The sequence below is a fragment of the Diadema antillarum genome, unplaced genomic scaffold, assembly GCF_040938485.1.
Source record: "Diadema antillarum isolate AM-2024a unplaced genomic scaffold, OU_Dant_1.0 seq00000445_RagTag, whole genome shotgun sequence".
Taxonomy (NCBI): Eukaryota; Metazoa; Echinodermata; class Echinoidea; order Diadematoida; family Diadematidae; genus Diadema; species Diadema antillarum.
Window position 1 is genome coordinate 1,223,105 of NW_027271419.1, and position 18,526 is coordinate 1,241,630.

At 37.8% G+C, this 18,526-nt stretch overlaps 1 long non-coding RNA gene across 1 annotated transcript; it reads left to right on the top strand.

Moving 5' to 3' along the window:
* Positions 1-1,482: 1,482 nt before the first annotated feature.
* LOC139732714 (uncharacterized) lies at positions 1,483-5,163 on the top strand. The gene is made up of 3 exons (XR_011711043.1): positions 1,483-1,615; positions 3,631-3,684; positions 5,082-5,163. It is a non-coding gene; the product is annotated as an uncharacterized lncRNA (long non-coding RNA).
* The last annotated feature ends 13,363 nt before the right edge of the window (positions 5,164-18,526 follow it).

Sequence of the window (18,526 nt, forward strand, 5' to 3'; positions counted from 1 at the left end):
GTTCCAGCAATACAGCTACACACTTTTATATCGATAAATGTAGTGGAAATGTTAGGAGAAGCATTGCTTCAAAATATCTATTTAGTGAGAGGATGTACAGTTAAAATGCCAATCCTGTTGGATGTGCCCCAATCCCCCCCCCCCCCCCCCCCGATCCGCCACCTTCAGTGCAGAGGCATGAAAATATACCTCATGAAATATTGCAAATTTAGATAAAATTGGGGTGCTTCTGTTTACTTTTAGTTTTCACCATCAATTAATTACATAGAACTAGACTCTAACATTGCAGATCTATTGTAATGAAAACAAAATTATGTGGAGTTTACAGAACTCCGGTCTACACCAAAACTAGTATTATGTTACAGACAGTATCATTCCATCAAACTAATCTTGTAATCTGTTACTTTCACACTCAGCAAAGTAACTATACAAATAACAATCTATTCATAGATGGTCTCTTTAAATGTTAGTAAATTCAATTCAATTCAACACAGCACATCAACAAGTTCTGATTTCATGTCATACCTAAATCCTAACACATTTTTAAACATGTGAGACTGAAGTTCACTGAACATAAACTTGTAGTGGAAAAGCTTCAATAGATGAATTTTTTTTTGGTACTTTGCTTTCAGGCAAAAATAAATGTATGTTGCAGAATGGTTTCAAAAACAATAATATGACACAAAATGCAAACAGATACAAGGGTCAGAGATTTGATTTATGGCAGATTTCTTTGACTGATCCCGGTCTGATCCAAACAATACTAAGCTTCTCACCAAAACTTTTGTCCTATCACAAGCAAGCTTGCTTATTTCTCCACAATAGAGGGCGCGCATCATCATCCATCTGGAAATTATTGACCAATTCTTGACAGGTGTCAATGTCAACTTTGGATGGCCGTAACTTTCTTGTTATTTGAGCAATATCTACGAAATTTTCACATTTTATTACATACATATTTGGTATAATTTTGAAGAATATTCAAACAAATTGAGTTTGTTTTGGTATGATTTAGAGATAGATTAATATTATGGTAAAAATGCATTTTTGCAAAAAAAAAAAATGTGAAAAAATTGAATTCTGGCCTCAAAATTAATATGAAGATTGGTATAACCCCCTATATAATTGGTATCATCGTATAGATAATTTCATTTTCTTTAATTTGATACCAAAGCCATGATAATTGAACAATTTTATCAAAGGTTACATGTATTTTTATGAGATACTGACTTTTTCACCATGCGTTACCATGGAAACGGATTTTTTACCACTATGAGACACGCTTTGACCTGTTAACATTGCATTTTTGAAATCTACGCACAAAACTTGTCTAGATGAAGTACAGTAGATTAAAAAAATATATGTTTGGGGTGCATGGGAACCCCCCTTTCCGACTGCACTATTAACGCTGTCCTCCGGAGGGCCTGGGGATCCGTGAAGCCAGACGCAGTCGAGTACAGTCAGTCTCCGCGGAACATTCACCGACGGACAGATACAGACCGATCTTTCGGTCAAATCTGGTGGCTGCTGTGAGGTCCGGTCTCACACGTTTCATGGCAAAATGTCTGCGGCAGTAGAATATGAGCCTGCTGAGATAGTTTATGTTGACAGACAGGTGAGCTTGATGTGCAAAATTCGGATTTATTCTTCCATTTCTTGGAGTGATGAAATTAACGAGTGCGTATACTATAGTGTGCTTCAGTCCCATACATGTATATTTGTGTGAGTGATACAGCTATTGGCAATCATGCGCTGTCACTAGACTCCGTAGATAAATTTAGGTGTTCCGAACAGCACACACGCATAGAACAATGTGATGGGGTATTCTGCAGTTCCTGCTTTTTAAAGAAGTTATCTGTTAGAAGGATTTCTTTTCAATGAAAAGCCACAATTTACAGAGAAGTCTAGCAGCCATCAACTGAGTCGTCACTGTCACACAGGGCCCAAAGAGTTCACCAGGCTGCTTTAACAGTGTTTAACAACTTCTGTAAGCTCTTCTCCTTCTTCTTCTTCTTCTTCTTCTCCTCCTCTTCCTGCTTCTTCTTTTTCTTCTCCTCCTTTTTTGGTAAAGTTTAACTGACAAGTCGGGCTTCACCATACACCCTAGATAAATTTTGGTGTTCCGAACAGCACACATGCATAGAACAATTTGATGGGGTATTCTGCAGTTCCCGCTTTTTTAAGAAGTTATCTCTTAGAAGGATATTTTTTTTCTGTGGAAAGCCACAGTTTACAAAGAAGTAGCAGCCATCACTGTGAGTCATCAAGTGTCACACAGGGCCCAAAGAGCTTCACCAGCCTGCTTTAACAATGCTTAACAATTTCTGTAAGCTCTTCTTCTTCTTTTTCTTCTTCTTCTTCTCCTTCTTCTTCTCCTCCTTTTTTTTTTTTTTTTTTGGTGATGTTTAACTGACAAGTCGGGCTTCACCATAGCACCATCCCCCTCATACATAGGCTGATGCTGTGTGGAGGTGAAGTAGCTGAAATTTTGTTGCCTGTAAACCAATGGCCTATCACTCCAGTCCTTGCAGCATGCAGATGGGTTTACTGTACATAATCTGAAATATCATGAACTTACACATGTACAAAAGCATCGAGGGAGTATGGAACTTTTAGAAAAAAATATGGTCTGTAATATCCTGTACTCTATTGTACTAGATTTTTTTTTTTAAGTTTTAATGAAGGGAGTTCAAGCATTTACTTAGTCACATTAAATATCGGGGTGGTCCACATCTTGAAATTTGAGCATGTTGCAAGCTCAGAATCTGAGAATATTTCAGAAATTGTATGTGTGCGCAGGGGGAGCACATATCACGAGCACGTAGTGTGCAATATTTCGCAGCTTATCTCTTTGTGTTGCTTACATTCAATGTTCTCTCTCATGTTTTGCACACAAATATCAAAGTACACGTACCAGGTACATGAATGTAGTTTCATGTTTCTAATGTTTTGCACATGTTTTTCACATGTTTGAATACATTTTATTTTGAGCTTGTTGCAAATTCTTGAGGATGTTGCATAGCGTGTTGCCGGCTTTTGAGGATGTTGCACAAGAATTTGAGCATGTTGTAGAGACATTCTGCAAACCCCTCGTTGACCACCCTGAATATTATGGGATTACTTTCAGGAAATTTGATTGCAAAACTCAAAATGTTCGACGTAGCCCTAACCTGTTGTGAGAGTCTGGATGAAGTGGGTACTGTTTAATATTAAACCCATTTCTAGGAGCAGCTGATTTGCTGCAACACAGGTTTCAGGACTACATTGTATACACCTGTCTGAGTACTGCTCAAGTAAACCCTGGACTTGCCTTGAACGGGTTAAAAATTACCAGTCAGATCATTCAAGGGCACCCATGAAACATGAATATTAAGATAATTTTGATGAAAGGGATAGTTCTTCTTTACATGTTTTTAAATAGATATGGTTACATACGATTGTACAGTCATATTTACAAGATTTGAAATTCAAATTCAAGACCTTGAAGTTGGAAACTATTAGCAATTTGCTTGTGGTATTTGGACAAAATTGTGAGTAAAATACAGTTGGCTTTGAAGTGATGTGAAAATATTAGTTTGTTCAAGATACTGTTATTGATAGTCATCAACATCCATAATTTGCAAATTTCAGATACGAGAATTGCAGGTACTTCAGGATGAGCTCTCTACTTTGAGGAAAAATGCAGTAAGTTGATTTTTAATTTTAGTAAGATGTTTGAACAAACATATACAACAGCTTTAAAGGAAACCAAAACCCAAAGAGCAATGTGGATTGAGTGAAAGCAGCAACATTTAGTAGAATACATCAGTGAAAGTTGCAACTGATTGACAAATTGCCCTACATCGACGTAAATAAGCACTGAATTGATCAGTGTTTTAGTAGTAGCCATGATAAAAAATCATGGGCGTACATACAATGTACTCGAGCAGGATTCGAACCTACGACCTCCTGATCACCGGACAGGCGTCATCTCCACTAGACCACCGAGCTTTCGCCCGACAGCAAGTGTTGGTTCTAATCCTTATAGCATGCAGCGGGTACTGCTTTGTTATTCAAATTCCTCCGTCGAGATGTTTTGTTGAATTTGAATAACATCACTGAAAGTTTGAGGAAAATCGGACGTTCGATGCAAAAGTTATGAATTTTTAAAGTTTTGGTGTTGTAATGACTGGATAAGGAGACTAACCATAAAATAGGATAATAGAGTTCATGATGTCATGTGTGGACAAGAGATATAGAAAATATAAAGAGAATTCCACAAAAATTCATTTTTCATGAAAATTACCCATTCCATCAACTTGATACTGACATGTTCAGGGTAGTAATTATACCCCCTGCTTTCTAAGAGCAGCTAGTCAAGTGCTCTTTCATTACGCTAGAAAATTGAAAGCATGTTGAATTTTCGTTATATTTTCTGTACAAGTACAATTGTATATATTGTTGTCCGTACATGATATCATTAACTCAAGTAGTCACCTTATTTAGTGGTTCCAACACCAAAACTTTTAGAATTCATAACTTTTGCATCGAATGTCCGATTTTCCTCAAACTCTCACTGATGTGCTCTACTAATGTTGCTGCTTTCCCTCAATCCACATTTCTCTTTGGGTTTTGGTGTCCTTTAATGATATCAATCTAACTCTCTTCCATGAACAGTATGCAACTTTTTCCATGAACCACTCTGGAATTTTGTGAACTAGTTATAAAGTTCAGGCAGTGACTTGCAAGTTACAAATCTCGAAATTTGACATTTTTACGCTCAGTTATAAAATGAAAAATTGGTTTTACTTTCCACTTGTCACAACTTTGCCTGAAGTCATCTGAATTCCTCCAGTGAATTTTGAAATGAATAATGCAAAGCTTTTCAGTATTGCAGTTATCTTCTTGTCATAAAAATCTGCTCTTACATCAAGAGTTCACCTTAAGTGTTCATCTAACAATAAGTTTGTTCTACTTTATTTTTCCTCAGACCACCCTACTTTGTTGATTATAATTGTGCTGTGCATTATTAGATTGCTCCTCCCCCCCCCCCCCACACACACACACTTATCTCATATTTTGCTGTTAATTTTCCTGTCCAGACTGTCTATCAGCAGCAGCCAAACAGCCAAGTCTTCTTCCTAGCCTCCAGAGGGCGCTGTCAAGATGAGTGCAGAAGTAAGAGTTCAGTTTACTGTAAAACACTATATTTTTGCAGCATGAAGTTTATACGAATTGGAGCCGACGGCCTTTTTCGCAGCATGAAATTTTCGAGAGTTGCCTCTAACATTCAATGCATATAGTGTAGACAAGAACTTTCACGTGCATTTTGATTTCGTGAATCGTGGCTCTCGCGAAATTCGCAAAATGAAAATGCATGCAAACATTCCTTATTTTACAGTAGTTTGGTACATTTTTTTTTTTTTACATCGAGGTATGATGTACAATCCTAAGATAGAGCAAAAACAAGAAGAACAAGAACAGCAACAACAACACTTTACAAAACCAATGACAGTTCCCACACATGATGGAACAAGCTTTGGAATACTTGCAAAACGCTAACAAAAAATAATGATAAGAGTACCTGTAGTGGATGTGGGAAGGACAGAAATCCCAATGTTGTAAAAGTGGATATTTTCGCGTGACTAATTTTTCACACTCGGCCAGGCAAGAAGAAGTTCGCATGTTTTTTATTCTGGGGAGTCTAGACATCAACCACTGGAAACATACGGCAAGCAAAAATATTCGCATGTTTATATTTTCACGCTAGTTTTAGGTTGCACGAAAATTTCAACACTGCAAAAATGTCCACTTTTACAGTAGTCAAAGGTCATTCTCCCTGTGGAGTACATAATGCACTGTGTAAATAAAGTGAAACTACAAAAACAAACAAATGCACAATGTGCATGGATCAAAGAAAGGCCCACTATGTATATGAATTGACAGTAAATTGAAGAGTTCAAGAGAGAGAAAAAATGGTTTGCTGATTGTCTAACCTGCTACAGCTGAACAAACAAATTTCAAACAGTAAGATTTAATCAGTAGGTGCATACAAAACAAAGGTGCATACAAAACAAGACACAATTATCAATCACAGAGAAAAGCTTTCTCTTGAGAATTTCTAAACACCAACAGGACAACCCTGCAGATCTTTCATCAAACTATTCCAGATTTTAGGGTTGTGATATTGTAAACTTGCTCAAGAAACTTCACACTTTAAAAGTGAGATGAAGAGTTGAATGATAAACAGTTTCTTTCTTCCTTTCTGCTAGAATGTTTTTTTCATGACATGTTCGTTTGTGTGGACTCTTTTGAGAATTGTATTTTTTCAATCATGTATTCCATATCTGCAGAAAAGATAGAGAAACTGGAAAGAGAGAAGAGCGCTATGAGGCAGAGAAGTACACATCAAGCATCTCCTGGAGCAAATAAATGAGACAGGTGACAATAATGTGTATTTTGGTGAAAATATTGAAATATATATATCTTCATTGATGTCAATAGACGTACTGATGTGGCATAACCTCCACAATCATGTACAAGTACTTGCAAAGTACACATCTAGTCCCTGATGGCAATCAATCAGTGGATGGATTCATGGATAAATGGATTAATCGATCAATCATAATGGATAAATATTATGTGTGTTATTATTCCTTTTCCAGCTACGACTACTGCTACTTATTACTACTACTTGTACTTCTACTACTACTACTACTACTACTACTACTACTTCTACTACTACTGCTACTACTACTACTACTACTACTACATAATGTAGTAGTAGTGCTATAATAGAAGTAGTAGTAGTAGTACAGTGAAACCCCGTTATAACGAGGTCCGTGGGACCGGCTGTATTACCTCATTATAACCGGTACCTCGTTATATCCGTACACATCAAAAACAAAGAAAAACATTTAAGCACAACATCATATACCCATAAATGAAACCTTTAGGACATCCTTTGCGTTGTTATTACACAATTATGGATCATTATTATTGAGAGAATAAAGGGAAATTAATTTGTGAATTAGACCAAAAAGTAGGGGCTGAAATGAGTTAAATCTTAATTGTGATAATTCTTGTTTGTGAAATTTTTCTAAGCACCAGCGCAGATAGAGTAACATACAGGCCTTATCAGCCTTATATACCTACCAACACTATTCGCGATGCTTTGACGGTGAAAACGCCGTCCTTACACCGTGATTTAGTCGTCCTATGGTTGTGCTTTCGTCGTGAAAAAGTCGTGGTTTTATTGTGATATCGCTGTGAAATCGATGAGGTAGATAATGAGGTAGCCCCTTTGTCATGTTAATAGATCTTTGCTCGCCCTCTTTAGAAAATGTAACAATCGGAACAAAAGCACAGTTCTGGCGAGGGTGTCTTGATCGGACTCTCGAAAGCTTATGTTATAGCGCAGCAAGCCGTCCGCAAATTTCTATAGTCGCGTGGATTAGATTACTACCATGGCTTACCGTTAGATTACTACATTGTTTGAATTCCCTCAGTTCATCGCGCTTTGCCGCCCGGGCACACGATAATCGCTTCGACTGCGAAGTGCACATAGTGAGGACGGAAAAAAAAAAAGATATAAACTTTAGCGAAAGTGCATGATCAGATTCTAGGTATATTCTGAAAACATGCATCTAATCGATCGCTTATTTTCCGTCGCAAATTACATGGTAAAATGTGCAACAAAATCATTTTATTTTACGTAAAAACGTTTTATAAGACCTCCGTGAACGCAATATCAACGCAAAGCGTGAACTCAGTAAAATCGGAGAAACAGTAAACACCCTGCCTCACTCAAAACATCTGTATACTCTCCCTTAATCTGCATCGATTTCCACTCCAAATTTCACTTCGATGGAGTTTGTAATCCGTTCCTGTCGCCGTAACGAAAATGTCTAGAACATCAATGGTACTGAAAATGACTTTCCGAATATTCCGATGTATCAAAGCAGGGCTTGACACTAACGGTGGCCCGGTGGTCCAAAATTTCAGAAATGAAGATTTTGATGGCCCGATCTGGCCACCAAAAAAGGTCGGATGTTTGCCTTTACTTTTGGAAATGAACAGCGGTAACAATCGGCTCCGTAAGATGCTAAATAAATGTCAGATGTTTGCTTTATTTTTGGCAATGAATAACGGTAAGATTCAGCTCCGTACGGTGCTGAAATTAACGTCAGATACTAGTATTTGATTTTGCGTTCGGAAATGAATAAGGATAACATTCGGCTCCGGAAGATGCTGAAATGAAATAATGTCGAATATTTGCTTTGACTTTCGGAAATAAATAACAATAATTTTCAACTCCGTACGATGACAAAATAAATGCCGGATATTTGCTTTTACGTTCGAAAGTCAATAACAATAACATTCAGCTCCGGAAGATGCTGAAATAAATGTCAGATGTTTGCTTTCAATTTTGGCAATGAATAACGGTAATATTCGACTCCGTATGATACAAAAATGAATGTCGGATCTTTGCTCATACTTTTGAAAATGAATAACGGTAAGATTCAGCTCCGTACGGTGCTGAAATTGATGTCAGATACTAGTATTTGATTTTGCGTTCGGAAATGAATAAGGATAACATTCGGCTCCGGAAGATGCTTAAATAAAATAATGTCGAATGGTTGCTTTGACTTTCGGTAAGGGATAATGATAACTTTCAACTCCGTACGATGATAAAATAAATGCCGGATATAATATTTGCCTTTACGTTCGAAAGTAAATAACAATAACATTCAGCTCCGGATGATGCTAAAGTAAATGTCGAATGATTACTTTCACGTTCGGAGATGAAAAACAATAATATCCAACTAAGTACGATGATTAAAATGTCGGATGCTTGCTTTTACTTTCGAAAGTAGATAGGAATAACATTCGGCTCCAGAAGATGTTAAAATAAAATAATGTCATGATGATTGCTTTTACGTTGGAAAGTGAATAGCAGTAATATTCTGCTCCGTACGAAGCTAAGATAACTTTCGGGTGTTTGCTTTTAAATTTCGAAATGAATAACAGTAACATTTAGATGCATTCGATGGTAAAATGAACGTTTCATGTTTAATTGCTTTGACGTACGGAATGAATAACAATATAGTATTCAACTCCGTACGATGATAAAATAAATGTGCCGGATGTTTGCTTTTCCGTTCGAAATTAAATAGCAATAACATTCAGCTCCGGAAGATGCTAAAAGAAATGTCGAATGATCCCTTTGACGTTTGGAAATGAATAACAATAATATACAACTCCGTACGATGATTAAATAGATTACAGCTCGTTATTCCGAAGGTTCGTTGAAGCCTCTTCGGTCCGAAGATTCGTTATTCCCAAGGTTCCCGGCGTTGTTCCGAATTTCATTTTCTGATTAACTATTCTTCGGAATAACGAATCTTCGGAATAACGCCACAATTAATGTCCAGATTAAAGAACCCTTTTTCATTTTCTGATTAACGAACCTCTAGGTATCATCCTAGGGAGACTTTGTGTGTTTTGGATTAACGAGTTAACCTTCGGAATAGCGAACCATCGGAATAACGAACAGCACCCATAAACTAAATGTCTGATGTTTGCTTTTATGTTCGAAAGTAAATTGCAATAACATTCATAATAATCTATAAGCCTATTTGCTAAATCTTAGAACTCAGAATAACAGTAAGATGATTGAATGTTCTATTCATTTATTTTCGACATGACGCACTTCAGTAATATTTGATATTCGTTTTTCTTTGTAGTAGGACCGATGTAGTTTTTTTTTTTAAAGTTTTTCTTGATTTTTTTTCGGGCCACCAGAAAGTTAGTGTGGAGCCCTGATCAAGGTCATTGGCATGTTAGCCCGATCGGACGCCGTGTTTTTACCAAAGAGTATAGAAGCGCACGAATATGATTTTTACTACGACTGGGCTGTATACATAGTTATGCCACTTGATAAATGTTGATGTACAGCGAGAGTTATCAACATTTAAATTATGTAGGAAGCGTGATCGTTCGTATTTTGTCATGAGGGTATTTAAAATTCAGATAAACATCTCATTTCTCCCATGCCGTGTGGCGGAATCCGAATGACTGTCACAAACTACATTCGAGTAAACCTCTATCAATGTACCCTACCACGCCACACTACATACATTGTAGCTAACACGAGTCCATGAGAGTAATGCGTTGCCATGCATCCACGTGCGTCCGCACTACCAGTGAGCGGTCAGTGCAGGTGCGCAGAGCACTTGTACAAAGTGATGCGTGCACCTGATACTCTGGCGTGAACCATGCAGGGCCGTATAAAGAGAGTGGCCATCTCGCTTTTTGGCTTATGTGTTTTGAAGCCTGTGATTGGTCAAAAGCTGGTCCCATGATCTACAGGCGCCATATCGTTACTAAAGTGCGCTCATAATGCAGTGCCCACTGTTTACGACCACAGAACTCTGTGTTTACGACCCCTTTGGCTTGGTTATTTTGTTACGTCTGAGCGTACACGCTAACCCTGTTACGTGTAATACGCGCGGTAACGACATGGCGTCCAAATTAGCAGTTGGCCAGACTCTCTTTATATACGGCACTGGCGTGAACCTTAAACTCCTTCCACATGGATGAAAAGACCGGACGAGATCGACGCGACGGGTACAAGTGTCGATCACAAATCAATTAAAAGATGACTAGTATTCACACTGATTATGCCTGCATGGATAAGAATTTCAGCACAGCCTTTTTATTCACTTCCAATATGGGGTCTGTAGGCCTATATATTTCCGAAGTATACTTTCTCTCATGAGTCGATGGAATACTAGTACTAGTACAAACTTACATGTATTCGTTTCTCTTGTCAGGCACAAAGAGAAAGAGGGAGAGAGAGGGGGGTGGGAAACAAACAATCAGAATACTGTTAGCGTTCGTTTAATACATTGTAGTTTAATACATTCTTAACTTGAAGCTATAATTTCTCGAATATTAATTCATTGCCTTTCCCACGGCCCTCAGAAACTAAAGTTCATGAACTTGCGGTGCAAGTGTCTTGTTTATCATGTTTGGCACGTAAGGAATGCGCGCATACTACTAGACAGGGCGTGTATTCTTCTGCCATTTCTTTCTTCGAAGTCTGAAATGTAATAACCGTCGAGTAGGTTTATTTCATGTGCTTCACATGTTAATCATGATGCATGCATGCCTGAAAGAGTTCGTTCGTCGTGAACCTTCAAACTTGCTCTATACTCAGACAATAATTTCGGGAATTTCCAAGGCAACTGAGTAATATTTCTTTTTTGAAACCATTAATAAGAACAAATGTAACCTGCTAATTGCTTATCGATAAATCGATAAAGTTAAAACTATCGTTCTTGTGCCTCACAGTGGTGTGGAGCGTATGCCGTTGAAACGTTCTTTTTAATGATGGAATAAAAAACAAGAACGCAGTTTGGTCGACCGTTCACAAGTCATCGCGGGCAGCAAGATTTCTTGGGTTTAGCATGCTGTTCGCGCCAAATATTGTGTCTTTTGTCTTTCTTACGTGCGAAAAAGTTTGCTAGCGGATTACAAATCTCCCGAGTTTTGTAACCTGCTAATTTGTATGCGTGTATAAGAAGACATTGGCTTCCTGCCAACCTCTTCAGAATATTAAACATCGTTAGAAAATATTTCAAATATTCCACCAAGTGTCTATACCAGATTGTTGTATTTCATTTCCAAAAATGCAAAAGCTCCCCCGTGTGAGAGGGGGACACCCCCTTCTCCACACATTATAGACTTCTCTTCACTCACATAAAGTTGGTTACAGTGAAAGACGCACACGTCCATCAGAAGGTGGTTGTAGCCATTCTCATTGTTCCCCGATCGATCAGTACACATTTTCTTTTTCTTGTTTGTTGAAAAAGAATAAAAATATTGTAACAAAGTGTGAATTAGATCGTTGAAATTCAGATCTCGATACAAACTTTCCTCGCACCTTTGATCATCATCTATAAAGTTCTTACACAGTGACAGACGCGCACGGGACTCACGAGGTGACAGAAAAATCACGATTTTATAGCCATGCCCACTGTCCCAGAGTATTAAATTTCTTACATTTTCTATAAAAAAAAAATGTGTACATGATAAATTCCATAAAAATGGTGTTGAATATCATATCTAAAAATACAAATGCACCCGTGATGGTCTGTCACAAGCTCTGTGCTCTCTATTATGCTCCAGCTCTCCCTCGATTACGTGCTCTTCCCCTCCCGCACACGTAAATATGGATATAGTGCCTATACCTGTTACATACACCTTGGACACTGTTCCATACGAGGGTATGATTAACCCCCACCCCCCACCCAAAAAAAAAAAAAAATGCAATCGTTACATGGAGTTTCCGCCAGATGTTGCTTACGCTATAGGAATAAAAAACCGCGTAGATAAGTAACAATTACCATAGGTACTCTCTTAAATTAAGCTCTTACCATAGAGGTCACATCAGCCGGGTCACTAATAAAAAGAACTGTTCATAGATAATTATAGGGGCCAACCCCGATTTGTAAAGCCCGATGTTCTTTTTTTCTATTTTGTTTGCATTTAATTACAAACGTATACAAACTGTTTCTTGACATAAAAGCCAAGGTGCTCCCTGCCCCATCGTAGGTTGTTTAACAATGACCCGGATATTCATTAACTCCTTGCGGCTGGAAGCTTTCGTGCTTGATGATGATATCAAAAGGTGGAACGGCATTGAGTCGCTGAGCTGCGCATGAATGACCAACGATGACCGAGCTGTGCCGATATAATGGGTCGGTTTGGAGATGGATCTTTTCCACCTCCCTGGTTCGATGTAGAAGGTAACATGGACATTATAGTGCACTTCGTCGTCAGAAAACGACTAACAGTTATTTACTGTTGATCACCAAATCCTCGAAGTAGTATTCAGAGTAATTTCACAGTTCAAAATTTAACTCCCTTTAATCTCGTAAGCAGTTTATTACATGCAATTCGGTAAAACGTGAGATCGTATGGGTTTTGCATTGTCATGATCATGTTGTTTATATTACTCGAAAATATCAATAAATGAAATTCTTGCCTCGTATCGTTTTCATTACAACTGATTGAAAATTTGTTTTATATCGACGTAAACTGTGAATTCGTGAATACAAATGAAAATTACTTGACTGGACATGCATGGGCACTTAAAATCTGATCTATCCACAAAGAATAATATACATGAAGATTATCCCGTATTAATTCTATCAAATTTTGTTAAGGACAGAATTGCATTATTGTTGATAACGGAATTCATGATGCCGTAATTACGATAATTTACCTTGCACTGAATCGTAATATTGCTGTTAATGATACGGAATGTTGCTATAATCACTAACGAGTGCCGCTTAGTTATTTCCGCGTGCAGTATATGTCGTATATGTTGTTTGTAACAATACTCCGTCATATTTTGAACGGGCCAAGACACAATCACTCGCCCTGCGTATTATACTGTACATAATTATGACATTTATAGTTCACGATATCCCGCTCGATAAAATGATTGGATGAAATGAGCGGCAACTTCTTAGCACTTCTGATTCTTGAGCAGATATATAATTTTCTTTAAGAGAATATCCATCTCAGCGTTTTAAGCTTCATGATTTAAACTACGGAAATTGTTCTGTCTGTAGGCTGTGTTATCAACAAGGTTCTATATCTGAAAGAGAAATTGCAAGAGACTTTCAGTTTGCCACTGCTCTGCGTGGAAGTTTCGTCCGCATTTGCACGCTGTATAGGGGCCGAATATATCACTGTCATTATCGTGACACCTCGTCTTCATCATTATCACAAGCGCCCTCGATCCATCATTATCATCATCAAAAGCATTAAAAAAAATTTCAACGTCATAGGGCTCGACACTAACGGTGGCCCGGGGCCACCAAAAACACACGTCGGGCCCCTAAAATTTCAGAAATTAAGATTTTGGTGGCCCGATCGGGCCACTAAAAAAAGTCGGATGTTTGCCTATACTTTTGAAAATGAACAACGGTAACAATCAGCTCCGTAAGATGCTAAAAAAAAAAAAAAAAAATGTCAGATGTTTGCTTTTAACTTTGGAAATGAATAACGGGAATATTCGACTCCGTATAATACTAAAACAAATGTTGGATGTTTGCTTATACTTTTTGAAATGAATAACGGTATGATTCGGCCCCCTACGGTGCTAAAATTAATGTCAGATATTTGATTTTGCGTTCGGAAATGAAAAGGATTCTTAACATTCGGCTTCGGAAGATGCTGAAATAAATGTCGAATGTTTGCGATGCCGTTCGGAAATAAATAAGAATGATATTCAACTCCGGATACGATGATGAAATAGATGCCGGATGTTTGCTTTTATACTTTCGAAAGTAAATAGCAATAACATTCAGCTCCGGAAGATGCTAAAGTAAATGTCGAATGATCCCTTTGACGTTCGGAAATGAATAACAATAATATTAAACTCCGTATGATGATAAAATAAATGCCGGATGCTTGCTTCTTATACGTTCGAAAGTAAATAGCAATAACATTCAGCTCCGGAAGATGCTAGAATAAATATCGAAAGATCCCTTTAACGTTCGGAAATGCATACCAATAATATTCAACTCCGTACAATGATTAAATAAATGTCGGGTGTTTGCTTTTACTTTCGAAAGTAAAGAGCAATAACATTCGCTCCAGAAGATGCCAAAATAAATATCAGATGATTGCTTTTAGGCCTACATTCGTTTGGAAGTGAATAGCATTCTGCAACATACGATGCTAAAATAAATGTAAGATATTTTGCTATAGCATTTCGAAATGAATAACAGTAACATTCAGTTGCGTTGCATGGGAAAATAATGTCTGATGTCTGCTTTGACGTTCAAAAATGAAAACAGTAACATTCGGCTCCGTATACTAGTATACGATGCTAAACAATTGTCAAGTTATTCATTTCACTTTCGGAAGGGGACAGCAATAGCATTCGGCTCCATGCGATAATGAAATAAATATTGGATGTTTGCTCTTAAATCTGGAAATGAATAACGGTAATATTCTGCTCCGTACGATGCTAAAATAAATAACACATTGTTGTTTTTACATTTGGAAATGATTAACGGTATCTATCGGCTCAGTTAGGTGTTAACATAAATAGCGGATGTTTACTTTCACGTTCGGAAATGAATAGGGCCTAAGGATAATATTCAGCTCCGTAAGATGCTAAAATGAATGTCGGTTCTTTGCTTTTACATTTGAAAATGATTAACGGCAACATTCGGCTCCATAAGGTGCTAAAATAATAGTAAAATTGGATGATAGCTTTTAGTACAATTTTGTTTGTTTTAGACTTTCAATACCGATGTAGAAAATAAGGACGATACGATAAAATTAGAAGCTGAAAGAATATTAAAGGACATGTCTCACGTCACGCTCAGGCATCTTGCACTTCTTTAATTTATGGTCTTGGTAAACACGACAAGTGGTACGCGCCTGCCGTGATATACATGTACTTAACGCATTGAAGAACCTGCATGGTAACGTACATAAACACGCATGCGATTTGTCGTAATTAATGTGGTAGCGAACGCAGGGATTTACGAAGACGAACACAGGGATTTGCGAAGACGAATACACATGCTTCGTTGCATGTCTTTTCATGCTATTCTAGGTGCTCGCGTCGATCGACGAAACCATACTATACTGTTACAAACGACATGAACAATGCAAGTAGAGCTTCGTTTGTTGTATCGAAATGGATAAACAAGGTGCTGGAACCAAGATTATCAGCGGATTATCAAACTTTGCAACGCTCCAGAAGCACTGAAACAGCATGATTTGATCGTTCTTCGGCCGTGAACTAGTAGTGAAAAAGTCGTGGTTTTGGAGCCCAAGAGCTGCGGACAAAAGCCGATGTAACAATCGGCGGATTATCACCATGAATAGCATGTGTCTTTTGTTCGATTTTCACGCTGCATAACAAAAGAGTCACTCTAGCCGGCGAGGGGGCGAGGCAGGATGTCGGTGACTGTTCTGCCCGAAAAGCACGACTTCTTCACGACGTAACAACTACTAATCCACGGTAATTTCACATCGATTCCAGCACATTTTCACAACCCGTTCACCACCTAATCACAACGCAATCACGGCAAAACCACGGGGACGTTATGTAAGTGCAAAAGCACGACTTTTGCACGACTAAATCACAACGAAACCACAAGTAAAGGACGGCGTTTTCACTGTCAAAGCATCGCGCAGTAGTGTTGGTAGTATATAGTGCCCAGCGGGAATGCGACAATTTAATGAATCATTTCGGCTGTTATCTTGTACAACGTATGATCGTTGCGCCCGAACGGATTAAAAATGCGTTCTTTATTTTCTTCCCAAAAATCTCTTCGTGTTTTGTACATCCGTTCTTGAAAAATATGCGACAGGATTGAATGTGGAAGGTTGTGATCCTTTTTACGCAAATCTTTACCTGGTAGACCTTTCTAAAAGAAAGAAAAATCTTCTTTGTGAAGTGCAGTGTTAAAATTGTAATAATGAACAAACCCAGATCTATTCAAACTAATAAATGCGTTGGTTTCTTTTTCTGATTTAGGTTAACATGCCTCATTCAATTTTTTACGCTACTTTCACCTGGCGAAATCGCGATGATTTCAGGGTAATCCCACTTTACATGCGTTGTTTACCGTTAACTTGCGAGGTATTTTACGCTGTTAGTGCCAAGCGGGAATGCGATAATTTCATGAATCATTTCGGCTGTAACTTTATACAATGTACAGGTATGATCGTTGCGCCCAAAGGGATTAAAAATGCGTTCTTTATTTTCTTCCGAAAATTTCTTCGCGATTTGTACATCGATTCCGTTCTTGAACTGTTAAATGCGTTTGTTTCTATTTGCAAACACCGATTAAGTTATTCAACTATCTTTTACGCTACGGTCACCCGGCGAGATTGCGATGATTTCACCAGTTATTCAACCAGCTTCTATCTTACACACTCATATTTAAATTATCAGATAAATACTAAATTCTAAATAAATGCGTTTGTTTGTTTTTTCTGAACACCGATTAAGTAGGTTAACATGCGTTATTCAAAAATTTTTAGTAATTTTACGCTACTGTCACTCGGCGGGATCGCGATGATTTCATTAATTATTTCGGCTTTAATCATACACACTCATATTTGCTAACCAGCAAAAGAACTAGAATTTGGAACTAAAAACGGAAAGGATATAATGATGAGTTGCACACGCATTCTAATTGTCCACTTTTTTTTCCATAAATGTCGCTACATGAAAAGTTTTTGAATGCGTTATCTTTTTTTTTCGTCTCGTCACGCACGCGAATCTCGCGAAAAAGAAAATCGTATGATTATGTTTAATAATTCAGTAGGAACATCGGAAGGCATTCTTGTGTCTTATTGCGTGGTTTAGGAGAAAAAATGGAAGGAACGGTTCTCTGCAAAACGGGAAAAAGACGTGGATAACGGGAATTCGGTTTTCAATGTTTCGTTTGTCGTGTGTTTGAAAGCGACAATTTAGTCAAGAAATGGAACCTCGTTATATCCGATCAAATTGCTCATGTTTTTCTTTATCATGATGCACCGAAATTGTCCTCGTTATAACCGGAATCTCGTTATAACCGAACTCGCTATAACCGATTTGTTCTGCCATAGGTTTGCATGCAAAGGAAAACGGGACCGACGCGATCACCTCGTTAAAAGCGGTTCCTCGTTATAACGGGGTTTCACTGTAGTAGTAGTAGTAGTAGTAGTAGTAGTACATTGCACTCCCATTATAACGAACACAGATATTACAAAATTCTGGTTACAACGAAGTAAAAATTCAGGCTGTAACATAATCCGCTCCATGTGTTTTTATTGTTTATCTGTTCGGTTATAACAAAATTCCGATACAACGAAAGAAAACAGCAGGTCCCGAGGACTTCGTTATAATGGGAGTCCACTGTAGTAGTAGTAGTAGTAGTAGCAGAAGTAGTAGTAGTAGTAGTAGTAGTAGTAGTAGTAGTAGTAGTAGTAGGAGTACTACTATATACAATGTATGACTACGATTACTACTACTGCTACTACTACTACTACTACTGCTACTACTACTTCTACCGCTACTACACTGTACCTACACTGTACTATTTCATTCTGATGATTGTGAATACTGTGACTGACACTGCCAGTTACAATGACAATCTAAATCAGGACATTGTTGGCACAATTGCATTAAAATCATACACATCAGCTGGGACTGACAGGGTGCACAAAGTTACCGTGGTAATGATATTATCCTAAGACTTTCCTCCCAAATGCCATGCCAGTGAAACTGCAGTCATGTTAAAGCTAAATCAAATGCATGGTACAGCTGCATGTAACTCATGTCTACACAAAGAGAAACACATAAATTTCCATTATCTGAGTAAGAGGCCATCAGATGTTACTAATTGATTAGTGAGCTACCTTTATCTTTTCAGACATATTATTCAGCCTTGATACTCTTCAAACGTCCTTAGAAATCTGAATATGAAAAGCGTAATTTACCATTTGCAGATGAAACAAA